A 26,970-nucleotide genomic window follows, 5' to 3' on the forward strand; every position below is an offset into this window, starting at 1 on the left:
GGGCATCTCGGTTCCTTCCACGATTTGGCTATTGTGGGCAATGCTGCTATGAACATCAGGGTGCATATGGCCCTTCTCTTCGTTGGGGTAAATACCCAGTAGTGCAATTGCTGGGTCATAGGGTAGCTCTATTTTTAACTTTTTGAGGGACCTCCACACTGTTTTCCAAAGTGGCTGTACCAACCTACATTCCCACCAACAGTGTAAGAGGGATCCCCTTTCTCCACATCCTCTCCAACATTTGTTGTTTCTTGCCGTGTCAATTTTTGCCATTCTAACCGGTGTAAGGTGGTATCTCAATGTGGTTTTGATTTGAAATTCCCTGATGAATAATAGGCATTATTATTAGCTATGCACTAGCCAGGTGGTCAGCAGGGGAGTGAGCATAACAGTCACTAACATTTTTCAAGCACCTACAATATGCCATGAATATTTCTACATTGCACACAGTTCATTCCGCACACGTTCTTGAGATGGGCACTCTAACTTCCTTTCATGTCAAGAGAGCTGAAGCACAGAGAAGTTCTGTAACTTGCTCAAGGTCACACCACTAAGAAGGCAGAACCTGGCCTTTGGACCCAGGAAGTCTGGCTTTGGGGACCACACTTTTTGTCACTGGGCAGTACATGGACCAATCATGACACACTCAGCATCTTTCTCTGCTTATTCTTTTGCAACACCCCACGCACCCCCACATCTAGGGACAAGCAATCTGACATTCGTTTACTTTAGTTTGTCTATGGATATGAGAACTCCAAATAACCTGGGTCCGTGTTTCTCAAATTGTGTTCCATGGTCCACTACATCGGTAGCAGTAACATGTTAATAGAAGTTATGCCCTCAGGGGATTCCATGGCCAAGTGAGTTGGGAAAATGCTAGACTAAGCAAAGTCTAGTAGACTTTAGTAGACTGCAGGACATCTCCGGGACTTTAAAAGTCTCGCGTCCACTATGACTCTCTGGGTGGGAAATAGAAGAGTGGTGTTTCTCAGACATATTTCACCATGGAACCCTTCCTTTTCTTTTCACAGAACATCTCACAGGACTCATGTTCCATGGAACACACTTTGGGAACTACTGCTAATGGTGAAATAGGTTAATAGAGAGCTGGGGAGACTGAAGAGGAACAGGGCAATTCAAATCTGTAGCTTGGGAGCGCCTGGGTGGCACCGTTGGCTGGGTGTCTGACGCTTGATTTCAGCTCAGGTCCTGATCTCAGGGTCATGAGATGAAGCCTGCGTGGGGCTCCCCACTCAGTGAGGAGTCTGCTTGGGATTCTCTTTCCCTCCGCTTCTCCCGCTCATGCTTTCTCTCTCATTCTCAAATAAATAAATCTTAAAAAAAACAAAACAAAAACACATAAAATCTGCAGTTTGGTAGGAAAAGCCAGAAGTTTGAATACCTAAATCAGAGAAAAAGGAAGCCCTAACTTAGAGGTCAGAGTCAAGGGCAAACCGAACATGGATTTTGTCATGGGTGGCATTTTATCTAAATATCCAGTAGCAGAGCATTTGATATCACTGGCCTCACATTCTTCCATGACAATAACCGGCTACCCTGCCTCAGTTAGACCAACAGTCCTATTTGCCACAGCCCTCCCCACTCCCCGTTATATTATAGTTGGCGCACTTCCATCATTTACGCTACATGGAAGGGTTTGAGTTTGTGACCTCTGATCCAGCTACAACTATAAGCCTCGTGGAATCTGGAACTGGGGTTTATACTCTGTAACTGCCACTCAGGTTTTTATTTTTATCACGAGTCCTTTTTTCCTCATTGTAGAAGTTACTCATGCTGATCCCAGAAAACTCAGAAATATAGGGAAAAAAAAGGAAAATAAAGCTACAGCATGCATAATGATCAAAGCTCAGATAGCAACCCAAACTATGAACCTTCTGGTATATTCCTTCTCGTATTGTTCTTTGCATCTACATATCTAAGTTGTTGTCCTACTTTGGAACACACCGTAGATGAGGTTTTGTATCTTCCCTTATGCAGAGGACATTCTATTTGTTCCTAAGGATGGTTTATTCTGCTCTATGGTAATATCCGAGTTTCCAAGAAAACTCATTCCCTTAAAAATCACTTGCAGTGAAACCAGAGAGGATAGGGGCTAGAAAGCTTTAGACTCACAATAAAAAAGTTGTTTTTCTTGCCCGAATGTCTATCTTTGAGCTGCGTTTCATAGTCATAAGCCCACAGCTCTAAAAGTTAAACCCTTGAACAAATCCAGCATTATATGTTTCAAAAGGGATTGTAATAAAAAAAACCCAAAACAATGTCAAAGTGCATGTGAAGGACTTGAATGTGATTTCATTAAATGTGAGAATGGAAAACTCAACTTTTCTAAATTCACATATGATAATTTTACATAATATATAAGTGTGACGATTTATGGGGCTGATATGGTTAAAGTATAAATAGACATTTGACTATTTCATCTAGATTCCTAAAAGTTTGTATCTTCAAATGGCTCAAAACCCTCTTACACTGGAAAAATAAGGGATGCTCTTAGGTTAGGGGCATACATAGTCATTGTTTGGCACTTTATTTAGAACCCCAGCATCCTGTAAGTGGTCATTCCAGGTCACTGTCTCCTTGAAGTACGAGTCCCCTCCATGAATCACAACCAGTGAGTGTCCATTCTTGGCACGAAGGTCTCCCGCAGTGGAAAACCAGGGACCTCGGAGGTGCGATCCGGAGCTTGCTGCTAAACGCTCCTTCTTCACACCGAATCTGAGCATCTTCTGCCAACTCCCACCCAATCACCTGATTCCGCTCTTCAAGCTGAAATCCAGTTCTTTCCCATATGGCAACCTTTTAAGTATTTCAAGAAAGCTATTATTTTGCCAAGCAATCTTTCCTAAGTGAGGCATCTTCAATTTGAGTGTCTAATAGATCATAGTTCCTAGATGTTTCTAGAAGCTCAGAATGATTTCAGGATTGCATAAAAGTAAAAAGGAGTCAAGTGAAGAAATCTTTGGATCAGGGCAAGAACAGGCAGGGAGAGGGCATCTGGACCACGGTGGTTATCTTCCAGGTCCTCTCAATCACTTCTCACAGCTCCCAGTGAGGCAGTGTTGGTCAAGACTTACGATCCTGCAAATGACAGAAAACCAGCTCAAGCTGGCTTAAGCAAAACACATAACAGATTTATAAGGAACACTGGAAATCCCAAAAGTTGATCTTGGCCTTCATTAAGTTCACTGAGTTCCTGGACCAACTTACGATCCAGGAACTTGCAGCAAGAGCATCAACTTATGATCCAGGAACTCAAATAATGCTTCTTTTCACCTCTCAGCAATGCAGTCTGCTGCATGGCCTTCATTCTTGGTCAAAAATTTGGTCACTCCTGGCAACTCCAGGTTCACATCCTCCTAAATTCAAGTTCAGCAGGACAGAAACCCCTGGAGGTCCAATAAAAGTCTCATCGTATCTCATTGGCTTTGACTGCATCATATGCCTGCCTCCCAACCAATGGTGGGCTGGGGACATAGGTCATCTTGTTACCCAGGCCTGAGACCCACATCCACTTCTGAAGCTAAGAGTGGAGGCTCCACCCAAAATGGGGGAGGGGTGGTTCCCCAGAAGGAATTCTGGCTGCCGTTACCCAAAGGAGTGGGAATGGAACACCAGGTCAGCCATATCCACTTGCTTATTATTTTAACCTCCCATTTAGAGACAAAGGAACCAAAGCTCCGAGACATGAAGCAGTTTGTCCAAGGTCACATACGGAGAAAGTGCAGAATGAGAAGAATGAGAATTTATGTGTGCTCGGCTGCAAAACCGTTCCTTTCGCCTTTGCCCACAAGGGTAGTTCTGCTGACCCGAACTGAACCATAGCAAATGCATCTCTACTTTTTATGATTCAGTAACTGGAGGTGACAAAGTAACTCTTTTTCAGGCCTGGCTGATAAACTCTACTGAATCATTCAAGCTAAGCTACACATTTTATCCAGAACTCCTGGCACAGTATTAGAATTTCTCCATGATTAGTCAGTGAGCTCATCAGCATCTTCCCAGAACCTGGGGGGCATGGCTGCTGGGACTTCAGAAGTTAGTCACCCACTTCATCTCGATTTTTATTTCCTGGTAGCAAGTCCGCTACTATCTGTCACGGGGCCTGGACTGTCATGGACAGCCTCAGTGGTATGTCTGGGGATAGCAGAGTGGAGCCCTGGGATGATCCTGCTGGATCTGGCCAGTGCACTGTTTTAAGACATAAATATGAATGCCTTGGTCACCCGGGGCACTTAGTCCCTATTATCAGTATAGTGTATTATACATGAATCTGTCCCTCCTGAAGATGTTTGAACTGTTACCCCCAAAAGACCCAAGGAAGTTAAACTGCATCCCTTATCAAGAGCAGAATAGACTGTGATGGAAATGTGCATGAAATATATTCATACATGGAATACCAGTCAGCCATTAACAAGAATAAAATGAGGTGACCAAATATCAGTATTGGCAAATCTCAAAAATATAATGTTGAGTAACAACAGCAAAACTACAGAAGGTTACATGCCAAATCATGCTACTTGTGGTGTAGGGCTACATGCGAAGTAAAAATGTAAACATGCGCATAGCCATTTCAAGATGGTAGGCCCTTGGGGCAAGAGGAAGGGGTTTCAAGTTGTGAAACGGAAATAGGGCATCATCAATTTTACTTGTAATGTTTTATTTCTTAGGCTGAGTGGTGGATACAGGGATGTTTGTCACCTTATTCTCTGTACTTTAAAAAAAAATAAAATATTTGGTAATATTTGATAATGGGAGGTGTTCCCCCTGAGTCACGCTTACATTTCCACCTGTCAGATGCTATATTGGTCAGGATTCAATAGCCCAGACATAATCTACTCGGGGTCCCAGATAGTTTAGGCTGAAGAAGATCTGCTAGTGTTTACAGAATTATTCAGGAGGATGAAGGCACCATGCTGACTTTTCAGGAATAGCTTCGAGAACCCTGCTGCAGAACGAGGTGCCACCAAGAGCACCACTGTCTTTTAAGATCATGAAAAGACCAGACTGTCAGCAATGACGCTTGCCAGGAGAAACAGTGGGAGCAGCAGACGTGTGGCTGCCCCTTCACTGCTTCCTTCCTGGTGGCAGAAACTCATGGGCATCTGGGAAGTGTAATTCTGAACTTTCCAGTCTCTGTGGTGGGGGGAAGACACAAGAGGAGAAGGTAGGAAATGTCGATCTCCTGCCCCAGCCTCCAACTCCTACCTTCACCACATGCAGAACTTCCACCCTCGAGCCTCCATAATCGATTGGGGATTGGCAATCAGGACGCCGTGAAGAACAAGACACAAGTCAGTAAGCACCATTACAAGATGGCAGCTTTACGCATCTGGGACCAGGCACAGGATTACAAAGAATGCATTTGACGTGGAAAAATATCTGGGGTCACAGACGACCCCAGTCAGCTAAATGGTCCCAAGGGGAAGGTGTAATGTTTAGCAGTGAAAGAGCCCAGCTCTGGATTCAGACCACCTTGGGCCGTTTTAGATGGCCTCACCATTTGCTTAAGGGTGACCTTGGGTAAGTCCCTTCATCTCTCTGCCCTTCCATGATCTGCAAAATGAGGATGATGATGGCGATGATGCTAATAATAATAAAACCCCCCTCACCAACTGTTGTAAAGATTAAATGATACAGGAATAATGATAAATAGCAAACACAAGCAGTTGTTACCAGGCACGGGGCTGAGCATAGCATATACTTTAACTCATTTAACTTCACAGCAGTGCTGGCGATGGCTACTTTCATTATTGGCATCTCCCGGGTGTAGAAACAGGTTCGAACCCGGTGGTCTGGCAGCAGGATAACATGAAGGGCTCAGGATAGACTGGGCACCTGGTGAGGCTGAATCCGCAGTGGTCATGACTTTGGAAGTCTGTAGGGGCTCGCACAGTCAGTGGGTGCCCAAAAGAGCAGGCTGGGAACACGGGCAGGAGCAGAGGAGGACATTTGCAAGGGAAGGCCAGTGTCCTTTGCTTCTCCTGCTGAAATGCACTGCCATGGCCGTCCCATGAGAGCTTCTACCACTAACTACTTCATCCCCGGGTGGGAGCGTCCAAGCGACGGGCTCGGAGGTGCCTGGGCGCCCGGCTCCTGGGCGTGGGAAGTACCAGGGATGTTTAATCTAACCAGATGTTTCTACATGGGGAAGGTTCTGTGCCTGCAACTTCCTCTCTATCATTGACAAAGGGAACGTGGCCCGTGTTAGAAAAGTGTTGAAGGCATGCTGGAACCCAACTGAGACTTTCCTCTCCTACAAACTATTTATAATGCTGACATGCCACTGTGAATTAAGGAGCTCTTTCCAACAAATGTGTATTTTATTAAATTCATCAATGACCGCATAGCTTTGAAAAATAGCAGATGATAGATATGCAAAAAGTACTCAGCCTTCAGATAAAGAATGCTTGGTGAATATGTGCATTAGGGGACAGGGACTTAGTCTTTGTCCCCAGGGCCTGGGAAGCAGGAGGATCTGAGGCCACAGCCCCCGGGACTTCCATACTCACCAGGCAGGACTGGCTACATGATTTGCAAGGCCCAGTGTAAAAGGAAAATAAAAATGTATTAAGAATTTCCACGAAGAAGGGGCGCCTGGGTGGCACAGTGGTTAAGCGTCTGCCTTCGGCTCAGGGCGTGATCCTGGCATTATGGGATCGAGCCCCACATCAGGCTCCTCCGCTATGAGCCTGCTTCTTCCTCTCCCACTCTCCCTGCTTGTGTTCCCTCTCTCGCTGGCTGTCTCTATCTCTGTCAAATAAATAAATAAAATCTTTAAAAAAAAAAAAAAAGAATTTCCACGAAGTGACAGTAGAACATTAACCCAAGTATGGGGACCCTTTCAGTGTGGGGTCCTCTGAGACAGCTCGGGTCACACGCACATGAAGCGAACCTAGCTACTAAGGATTCTCCCCAGACGAAAGCATGGTTTGCATGCTGGACAATGGGCCCTCCATTGAGGCGCCCTCTTTTTTCCCAAAGAAGTTGGCTGAGCAGGATGACAAGTGATTTCACCTGCAACACATGAAGCTCAAAGAGCTTCCCGTTGCCCCTCTTCCCTTCCTCCTACCTATGAGCATTGAGCCTTGGCCCTGTGTGTGGGGCACTGGGAAGGACTGCATTCCCAACCTTCAAGACACTCCCAGTCCAGAAGGCAGCCAAGGTTGCTCAAGGGGCTCTTCTAATTCGTCATGGACCTTGGGAGCCAGGGTTCTGATTGTGTTTGAAAAAGTCACACTGGCACAGGGTGGAGGCTGGTTTTGGGGAAGGCCAGGGTGGTCCCAGGGAGCCCATCGTGGGATTGCTCACTGCCCTGGTGAGATATAACTGGGTCCTGGATGACAGCCGGTGGTATCAGGCACTCCTCCTGGAGAAGGTGGAGGGTGGATTCAAGAGTTAGTTCAGACATGGACGCAACTGCGTTTGGTGATTGATGAGAGGTGGGTGGGTATTAAAGTTAAAAGAAAATCTGAAAATGACTTCTTGGCCTCTGACTTGGAGCAGATGCATGGATACAGAAAAAAAGCCAGTTTGGAGGATAAGATTATCCATATTATTAGTAATTCTGCAAAGTGATGATGAGATGTTGGGAGAGCTCCATATCACTAAATGCTCTTCTGACTTTCACGCCACATCTCTCCTTCCTCCCCACCATGAGCCTCATCCAGAAGAAAACACCACACAGAAGAACAATAAAGAATCCCCAGTCCTCAGCGGAAATACGCAGAGTTGGAAAACCAGTAAGTGGAACGAAGTCAGTAGATTGGTTATTCCACCTTGGAAGAAATGAAAACACAATTTGGGAAAAGGAAGTTTCAGGTTTATAATTATTTCTAGTTCTGTAATCAAAGGCAATCATCTTAACACAAATATTTTTTTTTTAAATAGAAATAAGTTCCCTGGCTTTTATCACCACAGTCTTTATAACTTATTTATTTACACCTTTAAGACTTTAATATTTACACCTTGGAGTTATTTATTTACACCTTTACACTTTAATAGATGAACTCAGGTACTTAAAAGGTGTGGGGTTTGGGGGAGGGAGAAGGAGGATCCTTCTCAAGTTCAGCCGGATCTTTAAAAAAAAAACAAACCTTTAATGGGTTAATCACTTAATAGTCACCTTGTGGGCACAACACAAGTCCTTGAAATGATTAACAGTAGGCAAAAGATTGGTGGAAGCCCATACCATTCCCCTTATTTAGAAAGCATCTGAGGCCAGCTCTAATGCAGACTTAAATAGCTGCTAATCAGCTTCTGATTTGGGGAGCTGTAAAAATACGGGAGCCCCAGCCACATCACCTGACGGTAATTAGCATTAAGCTACACCGTGTCCTCTGCTCATTTCACACTTTATAGACCCCTTAGTCCCACTCAGCGGTGATGGAGGGAAACTATTCAGACATTCATATATGCCAAATCACACCGATACTCTCAGGGGGAAAATAGTCCTTTGATAGAACTTAGTGAGTGATTTCTTGTCTGTTTTCAAGTTACCCAGAGTTGGTCTTACGGGAGTCCTTTTCTTTCCTTCCATGTTGTGGCAAGGACTCCGCCATCTTGGGTCGCCACCTCCTCCATGTGCTTTTTTGGCATGGCTTTGGGGGACAGGCACAGGAGCTACAATAACGAAGCATCTCTTTCTCAGTGCTCCTGCATTTCAGCTTTCTCTCATAGCTTCTGTGGGAGGTGCTGCTCTGGCAGTTGGAGGGAGAGATCAAGAGAGAGATTTTTCTACTGACCTGTTAAATGATGTGATAACACACTTTTCATAGAAGTAATTGCTCAGTGGACTTGGTCTTTAGGTGCCTCCACCACAAGGCTGGGCAGCTAGGGAAGGTGAATTATACAAAGATCTGGCGATAAAGCTCTGTCCTTCTCTCTGCCTTGCACCTGGTGGCTTCTCTCAGAGGCCAGGTGTCCAGTGGCATATGCGTCCCCTTTGGCCAGAGGGTCTGAGCTGGCCTGAAAGACTTCATATGTGGGAATTGCTCTTATTATTTCTTACAGGAACCCATCTCTGTGCATTGAACCAGTCAAACCAGACTTCTCTCTAGGACAATATTTGATTAGGAATGTTTCCATCTCATGACGGGCCATGCTCTAGGGATTGAAGAATGACCAAATTGATTTGGGGTCTAAAAACTTAATCAAGCATCTTCTTAAATGAGATTACTCACATTCCTGAGGCATGTGAAGCGAAACTGGAATCTGCTCCAACATTTTTGCTGGAAGTAGGTGGAAGTTTTTTAACCAGCCTTTAGAGGAAGATGCCAGATGTCCAGATGGACAAAGAAGGAGGCTTCCTGGGGAGAGTTGGCAGTCAGAGGGCATGAATGGAGTTACAGATTGTACTTTGGAGCCAGAGTGGGCGGGTTGCTGGCTCTGGAGGACCCACCGAGAGTCTGCTTGTCACATGGCTTTGTGTCAAAATATCAGGCCATGGAAAGCCTCGGCCCTAGATAATTTCTGGATGTCTTGAGGGTAGAGCACACAAGGGACAGACCAGCTTCAAACTTTCTGCTAAATTGGTGACAGTCATTGTTTGGCTCTCAGTTCCTAGGTGTTGGGGCAGAGTCTTGGTTGCTAAGCCCGGGGGAATAGATCTGCCTTGTCTGCTAAGAGTCAGTGATCCATTGGTGACGTATTTGCTGGGCCCTACTTGGACAGCCTTGAGATTGATGCGGGTTTTGTTCATCCAGGTACTGCAAAAAGTCCTTCTAGAAATCAGGACTGGAGTTAACTCAAATGCTTCTTGGGCAAAGGAATATGGCTGTTCTGTTTTTTTTTCTCCCCTCCTCAGGAAAGCTGGGTAGTGGCTCTCTGAAGCAAGGAATCTTCTAGCTGGGAGGGGGCATCTTTGGGAGCCAGGAGTGTGGGATGCAAATGCAGGATGGGAGGAGGGGAACGACCTCAAATGTCCTTCTGCAGAGAGGCCGTTCACGGCTACCCAATATCATTTATCCTCACTCTGATGTGTCCATATATCCTAGCATTTATTATTTATCCAAGATTATCTTGTTCATTTAAGTATTTCCTTAAAGCGTCTTTCCTACATAAATGTGAATTCCAGTGGAGTAAGGATCTCATCATCACGTTCACCCCTCTGTCGTCACCTACTGGACAGTGCCTGGTCTATGGTAGGTGCTCAGTAAACACTTCTCGAATGAATGTGTGAATGCACTGGGTGTGAACATTCTATAGAGCCTCATACTTCTTTTTTTAAATTTACACACTTGGGTTAGAAATGTTACTGAAATGAATTATTTGGTTTCATGTCTTCTGTATGTAGAAGATGCCAGAAAATTAAATCTATTCTGAATGACTCAGGGCATCATCACGAACGTTGATTTTTATACTAGATTATCATTTAATCCTTTAGAGCACATGAATATTTTTTTTTGCCTCTACACAAATCATTTTGAGTGTTGAATTTTTGGCTCTGCCTTTTGTGGTTTTTCTCTCCATTTTGCTGGGCTGTCAGCTCTTTTCTTTCTCTCATCAAAGACCTACAATAACCATTCTCCTATTCATTTATAATTTTGATGAAACTGGGTAGTTGAGCTTGGGAGAGATGACTATAAAATACGAGTGAATTGGTCCTGCCTGAGAAGTAAGGGTATCTCTTGGCTACCTATGTGAGTGTTAAAACATCTTGGTGGTGTTTATTTAACTTAATTCAACAGATTTTTCCCATCCCCAGTTCATGGAGAACAAATTAGAGGTTATTTGGTTACAAGCAACAGAAACTGATGTTGGTTATTTCATGAGAAAAGGGGACGTTTTGGAGCCCTGGGAGAGCTCATAGAATTGAAAGGATTCTATGTCAGCAAGGAGCTTCCTAGGAAGTGAGATAAAGTTAGCCTAGGGCAATGTATCAGGGTTCTTCAGAAAAACGGAATCAATAGAATATATTTATATTTGCATCATAATATCTCTATTTCTCTATCATCTACACTGAGAGAGACGGATAAATAGAAGAGGAGATTTATTATAGGAATCGGCTCATGTGATTGTGGAGGTAGAAGAGACGTAGGATCTGCCATCTACAAGCTGGGGAGCCAGGAAAGCTGGTGGTGTCATTCAGTCCACGTCCAAAGGCCTGAGAGCCGGAAGTGCTGAGGTCTGAGAGCAGAAAGTGGGTGTCCAAGCTCAAGCAGAGGGAATGAATTCACCCTTCTTCCTCCTTTGTGTTCTATTCAAAGCCCCAGGCAACTAGATGATGCCCACCCATATTGGTGAAGGTGATCTTGACTCAGTCTGTGGATTCAAATGCTGATCTGTCCTGGAGACATCCTCACAGAAACACTTAGAAATAATGTTTTACCAGCTATCTGGGCATCCCTTAGCCCAATTGTTGACATATAAAATTAACCATTACAGGCAGTAATGGAAAAAAACCCCAAAACATCATAATGTTCTTTCTGTTGAGTCTCCAAATGATTAGAAACGCCACATGAACTAGGAATTTTGAGGAAGGAGGGATCCCTCTACACTGAAGTCACATTAGGCTTTGAGGAAAAGGTGTGATAGGATTTGGAGTCCAAGAGAAGTTATAACTTATCTAAGTAGAGAGGAATGTGGGTGATCAAAGCTCAGGTTATAGCAGGAGCAAAAGAATAGGAGCAGGACCATGAGAGACATTTTTAGGAGCAAGTAAGTAAACCCATCTGCTGGAGTGGAAGTTTCCAGAAGGGGAGTATTGGAAAGAAAAGCTGGAAAGCTAGGTCAGGCTGAATTAGATGGGGCCTTGCATGCTGGGCTAAGAACTTGGGGTGTCATCCACAGCTGAGCAGTTGACCTGGTAAGACAGAGCAGAAACCAATCAGCAGTGCTTTACCAGTACCCACAGTCCCTTCATAGGTAGTATATTTATACCCTGGCCTTGAAAGTGTGACTTGCCTTCTTTTAATCTCCCAAATAGAAAATGACCACAGGCAGGTGTGCTGTGATTTCTTCGCCAGAATTCCATAATCTTGTTTTAAAACTTATTACCCAATTTGGAATGTGCCTGAATCGTAAATCCCAGACAAAATGAGCTTGGCCTTGAAGAGCAGAAGTTTTTGTCCTTTAACACAAGCCAGTCATTCCAGATAAGAATAACAATAATAATGGCTGAACCCAACCCAAAATCCTGCCACAAATTCCAAGCTCTTAATCACCAGGGCTGGCCTCACAGTGCCTGGAGGTGGAAAAGGGAGCAGTGGTAGCCAGCTTCACCTCTCCCCAGGGCCTGCCTGGTGTTGGCAAATTCTATCAATTGCTTTGCAAATGCCAACTGAGTCCTTTCAAGAGAGAGATGTAGGTTTCCCATTTTTCTCAAAAGTTCTTTCTTAGGTGGATGGATGGATGATGGATAAATGTATGGACAGATGGATGGACAAGTGGATGAATGGGTGATGGACAGTTTTGGAAGAAGAGCCCATTTCAGGTTCCAGGTCAGCTCACCTAATGTCTCAGGAAAGCATGACACTCTCATGGAATGACAAGCACCTTTCTCACTACAAAATTTTTTAAAAGAGAATGTAGCCCAGGGAGTAGAGACAATCAAGAATTGGCCCTTCATTTCAACTACTTCTTAGTGGTCTATACTTTGGATTTGAATATTCATCCTTTAATATATTGGATCTTAACTCAAAAATGTGCGTGTATGATTTAAAAGCAAAGTGTCGAGTGCCTTTGCATTACGCTAAGTGCTGGGGACAAAGCAGTGAGTGGGAAGGAAGTGGTTCTTATCTTCTCATATCTTGTGAAATTAAGATACTTTATGAGAAAATGCTTAGCATGATGCCTGGAAGCTAGTAAGTGTTCAGTGTCGGTAAAATTAAAAAATTGAGTGAATGAATGACAATAATAAACTAGTGATTTCTGAAACGAGCCATCTCATTTGGTGTTTTCTAGTCTTTTATCATTTGCATACCAACATCATGATTTGTGCCTTATACACAAACTGCATTGCTACTATTTGTTGAATATTTATTCTTAAAATCTAATCACTTGTTTTCTGCCTAAACATTTTTGTTTTGAAACAAAAATATCCTACTACCGCTACAAATGGAAAATCATTATCACTTGCTATTAAACAGAAGTAATCCTGAAAACACATATAATGGGAAAAATAACAGTGATGTTATTCAATTCTAGCTTAGGGAGGTTCTGGGCCGAGGCCTCCTTTCTAATGTTTATACCAGGGAGTTTATTTATGTATTTATTTTTCTAAAGATTTTATTTATTTATTTGAGAGAGAGAGAGAGAGAGAGACAACCAGTGAGAGAGGGAACACAAGCAGGGGGAGTGGGAGAGGAAGAAGCAGGCTTCCAGCAGAGCAGGGAGCCCAATGCGGGGCTCGATCCCAGGAGCCTGGGATCGCGCCCTGAGCAGAAGACAGACGCTTAACCACTGAGCCACCCAGGCGCCCCTAAACCAGGGAGTTCACCTAGCGATGGAGAAGGGTTGAAGACACGTTAGTCCCAACTGAGACTTTATCTAGTACAAAATATATACAATGACGAAATGCCAATGTGAATTAAGGAATGCTTTCAGTGAAGGTGGATTTTATTAAAATCAACGAAGACCACATTGCTTTAAAAAAACAGCAGTAGATAAATATACAGATAAATATATAGGACTCAGCCCTCAGAAAATGAATGTTTGGTAAATATCTGCATAGAAAAGAAGGACATGGTCTTCTGTCTGTTAGACTTCCAGAGCTGCCAATAACAGACATTGATTTCTCACAGTTCCAGAGGCTGAAAATCTGAGATCAAGGTGTCGGCAGGTTGGTTCTTCTGAGGACTCTCTCCTTGGCTTGTAGATGGCCATTTTCTACCTGTGTCTTTACGTGGACTTCACTCTGTGTCTGTGTCCAAATTTCCTCTTCATATAAGGACACCAGTTCTACTGGATTAGGGTCAACCCTAAGGACATCATTTTAACTGAAGTATCTCTTAAAAACCCTATCTCCCAGTACAATTCTGAGGTACCGGTGATTAGAATTTCAACACATTTCAAATAGACCCAAAACCAAACTGTATCCTTCCTGGCATCTAGAATAGTGCTTGACCCATAAAAGGTGCTCAATAAATGTTTGTTGAATGAGAGAATGGGAGAATGAGTGGATGACCCTACAGCCCCTTGGAGATCTATGATATTATCAGAAGATTCTACTGGTTTCGTATTTAGTCTTTCTAGAAATATTTTTCATGGTTGCTTATGAGTACGTACTTGCTTGATCATCCATTAAAAAAAGTTATTCCAGTGAGTTCACGAAGTACAAAGGACCTACTCTTGCCCATTATAGACTCATTCATTCATTCACTCATTCATTCATTCGTTCGTTCATTCATTCGTTCAGTAAGTGTACAACTGGGAGGGATGGTTAATTGTACTGGCTTCTTTCTCTGTCTTTATTCCCTGAGTTTCACCTCAGATTATGTCCTAAATCTTAGTCCACACCCAATACCCAGGAATCCCGCACAGATTATCTCCACATGTGCAGACTTACATCTGGCCAAGACCTTATGAATTCCAAGAGGCCCCACACCTTCCCAGTCCTGGCTGTGCATGGGAATCCCCTGGGAAGCTTTAAACATTCTTCCCATTGCCCATGTCTCAACCCAGTCGGACTGAATTGGAATCTGTGGGGGAGAGGGCTGGGCATCAATATTTTGTCCACCTGCCCACACGATTCCACTGTTCAGCGAGCACAAAGAACCCAGGAACTCCACGTCCCCCTGGAAAATAACCAGATCATTTCATCGTAAATTCCAGGACTCTGCACATGTCCCAGTCTCCTAAAGATGCTGCCTTCCTTACTAATGCTCATTCTCCTACATGGAGATACACTTGTCTATCCATTCAACCCCAACTCATGGAGTACCAATGCGGGAGCAGCTAGGGGGAAAATATAAACATGAAAAATATAAACATGGTCTTTCCCATTTAAAAAAAAGAAAAGAAAGCTTACAGTCTTCTAGGAAAACCAGAAGTGTGAGTATTTGCTGAGTATGACACTACTCGTTCATACATCCATTCATTCATCAACTATTTATTGAGTGTCTATTAGGTACCAATCTCGAAGATACGGAGGTGAGCAAGAGACCCAGTGCCTGTCTCCATGGGGTTGACAGTCTGGCAGGAAAGAGAGGTTAGACCATAGTAAGGTGTGGTGATGTTATGGAAGAGAAGAAGAGCATAATCTAGGGACACACACCAAGGGACATAATCTGATTTAGGGGAGAGGGAGCATTTCCTTGAGAAACAGAGATTTAAGCTGAGCCCTTGAAGGTAGAAAGAAGTCATCTAGACCCCTGTAGGCCTCCTAAGAGCAGAAATCCTGTTTGCTTTATTGTACTCCCAGTGCCCGGCTCACAGTAGAGGTTCAGGAAATTTTTGTTGAATGAATAGGTGAATGGATGGCAAAAAAAAACACAAAAAACAAAACAAAAAAAAACACGGGAAGGTTAGCGTGTCTGAAGCAGGGAGTGTCAGAGGGAGAATCTCCAGGTTTATGACTGGAGGGGGGGCAAAGTCTAGATCAGGGAGTCTCATAAGCCATAAAAAGGAGCTGGGACTTTATCTTGGGGTCAAGGGGAAGCCACTGAAAATTTGGCAGAACAGCAACTGGCCAGATTTGCATTTTGGAAGCATCACTTGGCTGCCGTGTGGGATTGGACGGGAGCGGGTACGGGAGACTGGTGAACAGCGGCTGTGTGACGGGGACAGAGTGCTGGCTGGTGTTCTGCCCTCGGGAGTGGGGAGACAAGCATTGGCCAGGCAGAACAGACTCGGTTTGGTGGTTGACTGTTCAGATTGGGGGTGAGGGAGGAAGCGGGTTTTGGAAGCTCACAGGATGATGACACGGTTCACTGGGGCACGCAGCTCTGGACGCAGAGCCTGGGGTCGAGGTGCCATGTTCAGCTTAAGCCATGTGGGGTTTGGGGAGGATGTGCTGGGAGCTCCATGGCGAGGCCTGGGCCGGAGGCAGAGCTGTGGGACGACTGTACAGAGAGGGGACCGTGGAAGCCCTGCGAGTGGCGAGGTCACGGGGAGGACTGTGTGAAGGGAGAAAAGGAGAGGCAGAGTTACTTTGCATTCAGCAGCTGCCTCAGCCACGGCCACGGCCACGGCCACGGCCACGGTCAGTTAGCTATTGCCGGCACCACCCCTCCTTCCCAGGTGGGGCGCTACCCAGATCAGAAACTGATGTTTTGGCCTTGTTTGGTTTAGTATACAGAGTAGCTCACGTGTATTGAACAGCGACACATGTGCGAGGCACCCTGGCACTTGTTAGCTGTGTGGCTTTGGGGAAATGACTTAGCCTCTCTGTTTCTCTGTTCCCTAACCATTAAAATGAGGTGAAAAGTACTTATTTCACAGAGTTGCTGTGAGGCTTGAGCGAGTTACTCTGCAGGCTCTTGGAACAGCTCATGGAACATCTTATGTGCTATCTAACGTCTGGTCCTCATCACTTTTATTATTGTTGTTGTAATTTTATCCTTCCAATTTCTCTGCACAGTAGGAATCGGTAGCATCATTTTCTGGAGGAGGACACAAAGGCTCAGACCCTTGTCCAGGAAGCAAAGGCTCAGACCGCTAGGTTCCACCCTCTAAGCCATAAGGACTCCGGGCCGTGAGAAATGGAAACCCACCAAGGCTCACTTCAGGGGGCAATACACGGTTGTCTCAGGGACCCGAGCTGATGACGTAACTGTGACTCTAAGTCAGAACGTGTCAGTTACAAACAAGAGAAACCAACTCTGGTTTTGCTAAAACAAAAAGGAATTTTCGAAGGATGATACGGCGCAGCGAGCGTGTGGCTGACTGCAGGTGGGGCAGGGCCCGAGGCTGTCTGGAGGGACCAAAGCCAGAGGTCCAGCGGGGACTGCTCGGTCATTCCAGGCAGCCGCCCCTCTGGTCACTGGGGTGAATGGCCCCCTTCAGTCCCTTGCCCACACTCACGTTCTGGGACAGGCCATTGTGTTCATGCAGCTCAGGACTCATGTCTACATGCGGTGGTCCCTGGGGCGGGCAGGGGGATCTCTCTGGCCGCCCTCACATAGGTGGGAGGTTGCCTGGAATGACCCATCCCCACAAGGCAATGCACAGAGAGAGGTCACTCCCCAAAGGGAAAGGAGGGCCTGCTTTGGCAGTGAGCGCTGGGCAGCCAAAAACACACAAACCTGCACTGTACCAGCTCTTGACCATGAACTGGCCAGGGACAGGAATGCCCATGAGACTGTCTCCCCCATTCTGAGCTCTGAGCTCTCGTTGCTATGTAGAAAATGACTATCCGCAGCCTCAGGAGTTCTTTTTTGTTGTTGTTTTAAGATTTTATTTATTTATTTATTTATTTTAAAGATTTTATTTATTAATTGACATAGAGAGGCAGCCAGCGAGAGAGGGAACACAAGCAGGGGGAGCGGGAGAGGAAGAAACAGGCTCCTACCGGAGAACCTGATGTGAGACTCGATCCCAGAACGCTGGGATCACGCCCTGAGCCGAAGGCAGACGCTTAACGACTGCGCCACCCAGGCGCCCCTATTTATTTATTTATTTATTTATTTATTTACTTACTTACTTACTTACTTACTTAGAGCGTGTGTAAGCAGGGGGAGGCGCAGAGGGAGAGGGAGGGAGAGAATCTCAAGCAGACTCCGTGCTGAGCGCGGAGTCCGATGCGGGGCTCCATCCCATGACCCAGAGATCATGAGCCAAGCCAAAATCAAGAGACAGAGGCTTAACCAACTGAGCCACCCAGGTCCCCACAGCCTCAGCATTTCCTGACGGGCCCAGCCCCAGGACTGAATCTCTTAGTACAATTTCAACTTTCCAGGGGAGGAAATGAGTGGTCCAGCTCAAGTCCAAGTGTCTACGTCTGGTCCAATCAGTGGAGGCCAGGAGGCCAGAGACCATGCAAACTCGCTCCCGATGGGGACTGGGGGAGGGGAGCACTCTGCAGGACTGGCATGGGGACTTCTCATAGACTGTGAACCACAGTCTGTGGGGTTTATAAGTCCCTGGCTGGTCTAAACTGACTTTCAGTAGCAGCTCAACACTCTGGGTTTCCAGACCAATCTCTGGCCTGGGGCCACCCCAGTATCAACAACCTTCAGAGACTGTCACCGCTCAGCAGGACAGAGATGATAAGATACTTGTCGCTGTGAGGCCAGAGGCAGAAGGGAACGTCACTGGTTGAGGCAGCCCCAGAGACGTTGGAGGAGGGGGGCGGGGGGAGCTAGCTTGGGCAGAATTTGGGACTATGTGCTCGGCAGGAAGATGTACGAAAGGAAGGCCCTTTCCCTGCTTCGGGGAGCAGTGCTCCCGCACACGGCCCCTTAGCTGAGACTGCAATTCTTGGGGTCTGCGGCCAAATGCAGGAGAGGAGGACAGAGAGAGTGAGAGGACAAGCCCAGAACTGAGATGTTCGAGTCAGGAGAGGGCTGAGGGGACATCAGTCCTCTCCCGTATGTCACGACTTCAGAGGTTTAGAGATATGAAGACTTACCCAATGCCCCAGGTTGGTGACAGAGCTGGGACCTGCATTTCGGTATCCGGATTCTTGCCTGGGGCGCTCACCACTCCCAGCACCAGCCCCCACGTTTTATTCTCAGACCTCTGCTTTATTCTGAGTTTTGCCACGCAGCCAGAAGGAAGTGAACTTCCCTCTGAATGGCTGTGGATTTGGCATCACCTTGGATTCCATAGTGAATCCCAAATATGAGCTAATGGCTAAGAGAGTCCTTTTCCCCTCCAACGAACCGAGAGAGTGGTGGGGCCACTTGCAACTCCTCGGCATTCTCTGGGAGCTATCCTGGGATAGCCTGTGCTTGACTCTGGACCATTTAGGGCCCCAAGGAGAAACTTCTAGGCCCAGGGTCCCTCCAGGCCTGAGATTAGTGGAAAGTCATATATCTGGGACATCTGGAATGCGGGCCCGAGGAGTGAAGGCTGGCCCATCTTTCCAGCCAGGGAAGACCGTTCTGGGGGACCTGCCAAGATTTTCTTAAAACCAAATGCGTTGAGGGGCTGATCCACTCCGGGGTTCACCCAAGGATAATTTGTAAGTTTTTCTTTTCTTTTTAAAGTTTTGAACTTTAATGTTAGCATTTACTTTTGAAGAGGTAATAATTATATTCAGATGCCTCCAAGTGCAAAACGGTCTGCGTAAAAAGTCTTCCTGCCACCCCATGGTCCTCGGGCAGCCAGCTCCGTCTCGTGAAAGCAGCTGGCAGTAATTGGTCATTTTTTTTTGCCAAGAGTCCTCTTCAGAGAGAACCTACCTGATGAACACAAGTTGTTGTTGGTGCAAAGAAATGTGTAAGGTACAGTTAGCTGGAGTGTATCGCTCCTGAGTCCTAGGTGTGCCGGGCACCTTCCAGAGCCGTCAGGAAGCAGAGATCAGCTCTGAGGGCAGGTGTCAGATTCTGAAGCCGTCTCTCGCTCCTTCTGGGATCCCAGGCAAGTCTCTTGCTGACTCATCCTGTCTGTAAACATGTGGAGGATGAAAGAACCTTCTCTGTAGGCTGGCTGGGAGGATTACACGAGACCACACAGGTTCCTGGCCTGTTCTCAGGCACCTGCACTGCACAAATAATTCTTAATCTTATCTGTTCTCGGTGACTTCTCCACTAGAACACAACGGCAAGGCTGCATCCACCCCAAGCACCACGGTAGCTGTCTTGCTGGCACAGTGGCCGGCACATGGCAGCGACCACAGACCACTGTCATGGCTAATGTTTTGAAGCACTTGCTATATGCTGGGCCTTGTACCAACCTTACAGATACATTCACAGTGGCCAGCCTCTGGGGTAGTTGCCCCATCCCCATAGCAGAGATGAGGGTATGGAAGCACAGAAAGGTTGTCCCCTAGCTGGAGAACAGCAACACCAGCATTTGGTTTCTGGAAGTCGGGCTTTAGCACCTAGAGCACTCTGCGGGAGACTATTCCAGAAGGTCCCAGGCGAGGGTGAAGAGAGCGAGGCACTTGCGTCAGGCACAAAATTTAAGGGGATGCTGAAAAACTCAGTAATCAAAAGAAATAATATACGGATGCAGTTTTGTTTTCAACAATCACAATGAATGTGGAAAAAAAAAAATCCACGACGAGCCAAATAACAAAATGTAAATAAAGAAAAGCTCAGGGCCAGAGAGAATCCCTGCTCCTGATGTGAGAACATGTTTGGGAGGGAGAGGCTAGGCCAGACCCAGGGAGGGAAATGCACAAGCAGCCTCAAGCAGGTCAGTGGAGGCAGGGAGGCCAGCCACTGCTGCCCCTCTGCTTCCAGCTGGGACTCCTCAGGGACTCAAGGACTCGTGCCTTTTGGTCTCCCTTGGCGTTGGGCAGGTGGCAGTGGGTCTCTGGGAGCTGTGGGGGTAGCTGATGCAAACAGAAGTGGAGGTGGGATGTGCTTTTTGGAGGAAAGGCAGGAAGTGGTATCCCCTCCGCGAGAGTGCACAGCCAGCAGGGGGAAGGCCACAGGAGGAAGGGCATATCAGGAGACAGGGCAGTGTTCTCTCTTAGTGTCAGAAGGAGAGAGGACCAACTCTGTCGGGGAAACGCTTCCAGAAGCCCATCAGCACTAGAGGCTGCAGACCCAGGGCTTCACTGGCAGCCAGGATCAGAGGAAGGAGAAGCTATTGCATAGCGGAAGAAGGAAACCTGAATTGTAGCTGGGATGGTGGGGGGGGGGGGTGCCGAGAAGCATCCTCCTGCAGTGACTTGAAGGGGCTTCTCCCTCTGACCTCTCATCTCCATCTCGCACCACATTCGTGGTCATCACAAATTGCTGGGGGGCAGATCGGTAACAAGGCTGCAGAGGCCGGCTCGGGCGCGGCTCCTGTCTGCCTCTGGAGTTCGTGACCACGTGACCATCGTATCTGCGGGAAATGGGTGCAGCCCCTCTTTCTGGGAAAGACGCTCATTCGTGACTGTTAGCCAGAAATTAAGAGATTTCAGAGCGATTCTGCTATTGATGAGAAGCCTATTTCTGTATCCACTTTATCTCTGTAGATCTGTGTTTTTATAGTGGCTCTGACACTTGGCAGACATCTGGGGAGCTCATCTGGGTGATCTCAGCAAGCCAAACTCTAAATTTTCTCCTTGAACTTGTTTCTCTCCCATTCCCCCAATCCCAGTAAATGGCACTGCCATCCACCTCGCTCTTCTAACTAAATTCCTGCCGTCACCCTAGAACTCACCCTAGAACTCACCCATCAGCAAATCAGGTGGATTTGGCCTTCACCCATGGCGGCCTAGGATGACCAACTGCCCAGGCTGGCCAGGGGTTTCCCATTTCAGCACCGAGGGCCCGTGTCCCAGGAAGCCCCAGAGCCCAGGCAAACTGGGTAGGTTGGTCATGCTGATTGGCTGTGGCCACACACTAGTCCAATGTGCAGGACTGCGTACCCTCCTCGCTGCTGGCCTCCTGGCTTCGCTCCGGACACACAACCGTTCCCCGCACAGCAGCAGAGTGAGCTCGCTGATAGTGGAGTCAGGGGCTCCCCCACCCCGGCCTCTGCTTGAGACCCTCTGACACCCTGGAATGCACACCTCTGCACGCTGCTCTGGGAGGCTCTGGCCTCACTCCAGCTTCCCCCCTCACCACACGGGAGCACCTCCTCAACATGCCAAGTCCCCTCCCCTACGATGGCCCTTGCTGTCCCCTCTTCCCAGAACGCTGTCCCCAGATCTCCACATGGGCCTGCTTCTTATCTTCAGGTCTCAGCACAAATGTCACTGTGTCAGAAAGGGCTTTTCTACCACCCAGATCGAAATTAGCCGCCCCCTCCCCCGAACCGCCGCTCTTTATCCCATAATTCTGGTTTATTCCCCTCCTGTATGTGTCACTGCTAAGACAGCCACGTGCATTTTGGTCATCTGTTGCCTTTCATCTCCTCTCTGCTCCTCCAGACTATAAACTCCTTGATAGCAGGAAGCTTCTTGCCCCAACACCTAGAACAGGGCCTGGCATGCAGTTGGTGCTTAATAAACGAGTGGAAGCCAGGCCTCCCTGCACAGGATTCACAACTGCAGAAAAATTGGTTTCCACCCTTCCGGAACTTTGAGGGTTAGGGGCCGGAGGGCACGGCTGCAGAAGGGGACATGTGGTGAGGGGCTATCTGAGTCACCCGAAGTGAGAGAGGGTCTGAGTCTTCCTGGAGGTTGTGAGTCCTCAAGAAAAATGGGATTTCCAGAGGCACAGCTAAGCGCACTTGAAGGGCGTTTCCCATGTGTAGACTGTGGAGGTTGGAGTGAGCCACGCACCTAGGGGTCCGCGCTCGGCGTGGCTTGTGGAGTTTGCAGTCATCAGTGTCTGCGTGATGAAATCTGCCACGGGAGTAGCAAAGAGCCACGGAGAGCTTGGCGCCACACATCTGAGTCATTCAGGGGGCAGAGAGAACCCTGGGTTCCCTGCAGCACTGTTGCTAGTGTGAGGGGTAGAGGGATGAAGGTAGGACTGGGAGAAAGGAAACAGGCAGGGAATGTTCTGAGGGAAGACTTGCTAGGGTTTTGTGGCAGTTTAGATCTTCGTGGCAAACGGAAAGGAAACATCCAACCAATTTCCTAATTTTCTAAAATCTATTGATTTTCAGTAGAATTAGAATTGATCGATAGAATGATGCCACTGCGGAAATCAATAGAATTAGGACATTCAATAGAGAGATCAGTAGAATTAGGTCATCATTGATCCTTGGGGCAAAGGAGAGGGCACGGGAAAGTTGACAGAGGGCTGGGGGGAGAGCGGTCTCTGCGGGAGGGACTGGTTTGGGTGGGTCACTCCAATAAAATGGTTTTGCAGACTGCGGGGCGTGGGGCGCTGGTGGGACAGCCCGTGATGCACCGTTAGGACCTGTGCGGCGGGGGGGGGGGGATGTACAGGTCACTCTTGGCACAAAGGGAAGTTTGTAAACCGCTTTGGGGCCGGGACCCTTGTGGATACAGAAGCTCGGTAACCATTTCCCTGAAAGAACTTGCATTTCAAGTTCAGCCCGGTGGTCAAATGGGTGTTTTTTTGTTTGTTTATTTGTTCTTATCTTTTGTGTGCCCTTGAGATTGGCTTTTGTGTATGGGAAGGTTGGTTCTGAAAAGATTTCAGCTTTTACAGTATTTTAAATTTGTCCCAGCTACCATTTTTAAAAATTCTTCTCTCTTCATCTTCTTAAATTTAGCTTTAAAATATCTTAATTCAGTTTAAAAAGAAATCTACCCAAGTTTAAACCATTTAAAAAAATTATTTATTTTTATTTAAATTCAATTAACGTATAATGAATTATTGGTGTCAGAGGTAGAGGTCAGTGGATTCATCAGTCTTATATAATTCCAAGTGCTCATTATATCACAGGCCCTCCTTAAATCCATCACCCAGTTTCCCCATCCCACCCCCCCCCAGCAACTCTCAGTTTGTTTCCTATGCTTGAGTCTCTCATCATTTGTCTCCTTCTCTGATTTCTTCTTGTTTTTTTTTCCTCTCTTCCCCTATGATCTTCTGTTTTGTTTCTTAAATTCCACATATCAGTGAGATCATAGGATAATTTTCTTTCTCTGATTGACTCATTTCACATAGCATAACACCCTCTAGTTCCATTTACATTGTTGCAAATGGCAAGATTTCATCTTTTGATGGCTGAGTAGTATTCCATTGTGTATAGATACCACATTTTCTTTATTCCTTCATCTGTCGATGGACATCTTAAACCACCAGTTTTAAGGGTACTTTATTTACACTTTAGACTTCATTTATACTTTTAATATACTGGTTTTGGTTTCTTTAAGTTATTGCAATTGCCAAATGTAACAAACCTTCGAAGATACTGAAGTAATTTTTATAAACCTAACAAATTAAACCTTAAAATAGTGGATTTTAGCTTCTCTTAAGTGTTCTGATATGGTTTACAAACTTATTAAAATGTCCATTTAAATTCACAAATCTGAACCCATATGCAATTACCTATTTTAAATTAAAATCACTGTGTTGAGCTATTCAAAATACTAATATGCTGAATTGTCCTTAACATTTCAAGAAATTAAAATAACAGATCTATAGAGATGATTTCTAAATTTATCACAAAAATGTTGACATTCGAGGTTATTGACTTTGCAGCTATTCTTAATTCTGAACCTCCCCTGGGGTTAGTTTTGGACCCTATCAAGGGAAAAAATCCCATCACTGCAGTGCTGAACCTTTTGTAGTAGTCCTTCTGTCCCGGCCCCAGACTCTGAAAGGGATAGTCCCAATCTAATCACCGAAGTCTGCAACTCCACCCAGACTGCTCGAAGATTATAATTTTTAATTAGATTTGACTGTGTTGGGCTTTTGTTTGGTTTTATTCTTAGGATACTTAGGTGTCTTTCACCTTAGACTTGATGGAATTCTTGCTAATTTTACGTGGTTCACACCCAGTGGCCCTCAACAGCTCTCAGCCCAATGTGTGATGGGATCTCTCAAGGCTTTGCCCAAGTCCTGACTCACAGAAATCTCGGGCCACGCCTGTGACAGCATCGAGGCTCTCAGATCCCAAGTTATGACCCCTGAGATACGTTAGCTGAATTTACAGAAGGCAAAGGGCTTGTTCTAAGGGAGTGAGGGGAGTCCTGGGGGTGAGTGTCAGCCCAGGGTGGGGCTGGGGACCCAGCGCAGTGCGATGTCACAGGACCTGAGGGTGGACAGAGTCTTCAGAAAGGAGCATTTATCAAGAATGTCAAAGCTACAGAAAAATTGAGATGGACGAGGGCTTAAGAAAGCCCAGAAATCACTTGGATTCCAACAATCTGAACCAGTTAGCTGAAGCTTCTCAGATACCGGGAGCAGAGGCTGGCATTATTTGAAGGAATGGTTCCTTTTCCTAAAATGTGTTAGGATTTCTAGGTCCCCCACACTCTATTAGATTCAAAGAGGCCACTGTGTCTTTTCACACAGGTTCCTTATGGCCACACCAGGTCCTTGAAGCTTCTGTCAAACTCCCTTCATTTTTTTTCTGGGAACTGGAAGAAGAAACCGGTCATCCAACTTTCCTTCAGGTCATTTTCCTGTGTCTCTTGAAGGAAGGAATATTTCCCCACGCTGTGAACTGCCTAAGCAGGAGAGGAGAGCAGCGCCACACAGTAGATGGAACACGGATTCAGGGCATATGTGGCAAAAATGCAGCCTCTATGGGTTTTGAAGAAAGCAGAAGAACGTGTAACTCAGGATTTCTCAATCTTGGCACTAATGACATTTTGGGCTGGGTCATTCTTTGTTGGGGGGAGGGGGCTGTGCTGGGCAGTGTAGGGTGCTGAGCGGCATTCCCAGACCCTACCCACGGGATGCCCGTAGTACCCCCACTTCCGGTGGTAACCCAAAATGAGACCAAAATGTCTCCAAACTTGGCCGAATGTCCCCTGGTGGCAAAATTGTCCCTGGCTGAGAACACTTGCTCTCGCTATTTCAATCAGAGAGGGGTTTAGTTCAGGAAATGGGGTGCTTTTAGAACCACATCGGAGGGCTTCAAGTTTGTGTCAATGTCAGGCACACCCGTCCGCAAATCCTTGGTTCTGCCCCTTGCCAGTGGGCGCTCTTGAACCAGTTATTTCGTTTCTTTGAGCTTTGGTTTCCCTATCTTGGACATGGTGAATCATACCTATCCGGACTAGTTACTTAACTCGACTTCCCAACATGGGGATACGAATAGTACCTACCTCGTAGGGTTACTGTGAGGACGAGAGAGTACATGGCGCTTAAGGAGCGTGCCACTGGGTCTGATGCTACAGGGGCTCAACCCCGCTGTTCTTGTCGTCAAGATTCTAGATAGCGAATGCGCAGAATGAGTGCGTGAGGCACGGGGCAGGTGAACGAGAAAGAAAGCTAGTTAATAGTGGACGTATATCCAGGGACAAATAGCAAGGGCTATCTTTTTAGGAAAAGAATTTTAGAGACGCAGTGTCCAGCTGTGGACCACATCTGGTCCTCCTCTTCATTTCAGCCAGGTTGCAGGGCAGGTGTGAACCAGGTGGGCTTATAGTTAGAAACCAAGATACGGAATTTGGTTGGTGCTGATTCTTTAAGTCGCTTTTCTCTTTTTTCCTCTCTGCAAAACGAAATCTTACTTCTCAGACCAGAAACTGAGCCTGGTCTCCAGGGAAGTGGAAGAAAAGAAAAGTTATAAAGAACCCAAGTGCTTTCAAACTTTAAAGAGGAATGGATATGTTAGTATGTCTAAAACTTTGGCAACTACCCCGCCCCCATTTTTTTTTTTTTAAAGATTTTATTTATTTATTCGACAGAGATAGAGACAGCCAGCGAGAGAGGGAACACAAGCAGGGGGAGTGGGAGAGGAAGAAGCAGGCTCATAGCAGAAGAGCCTGATGTGGGGCTCGATCCCAGAACTCCAGGATCACGCCCTGAGCCGAAGGCAGACGCTTAACCGCTGTGCCACCCAGGCGCCCCTCGCCCCCATTTTTTAATATGGAGAGTTGCATTTTTGGAAAAAGCCATGTTGATAAATGAACTTGGTGATCTGCCCCCCCCCCCAACAGCTTCTGTCTCTTCTAATCTCCCTCCTGGATCCCGCTGGTCTCTCCATCTCTGAGTGCTCCAGCACTGCCTTGGTCTGTTGCAGTCCCTTGCTCTGCAACTTGGCCCTGCTCCTGGCTGAAGTCTGGGCATCATTCTCTGCTTGAATCCCTCCTCTGCCTATTTCTTCTGTCCTTAGCATCTGTATCCCTTTGTCTTTCTTCTCTATCTTTTGTTTCCCTCCCCATCTTTTTTCCTTCTGTGTCTTTTCTTGAACTGCTGAAGTATACTTATCAAATAAAAAATTTTATGGTATGTTCTTTAAAAGACACTGGGGGAAAAAAGACATTGGATAGTAAAACAAAACTTCATCAACTCCATCAGAGAAAGTCTGGAAAAATAAGGAACATTTAAAAAGTTCCCTTTAATCTTATGACCCTCATAACATCATTCTTATAAA

This window comes from Ursus arctos, unplaced genomic scaffold (assembly GCF_023065955.2).
Source record: "Ursus arctos isolate Adak ecotype North America unplaced genomic scaffold, UrsArc2.0 scaffold_9, whole genome shotgun sequence".
In the NCBI taxonomy this organism is placed as follows: Eukaryota; Metazoa; Chordata; class Mammalia; order Carnivora; family Ursidae; genus Ursus; species Ursus arctos.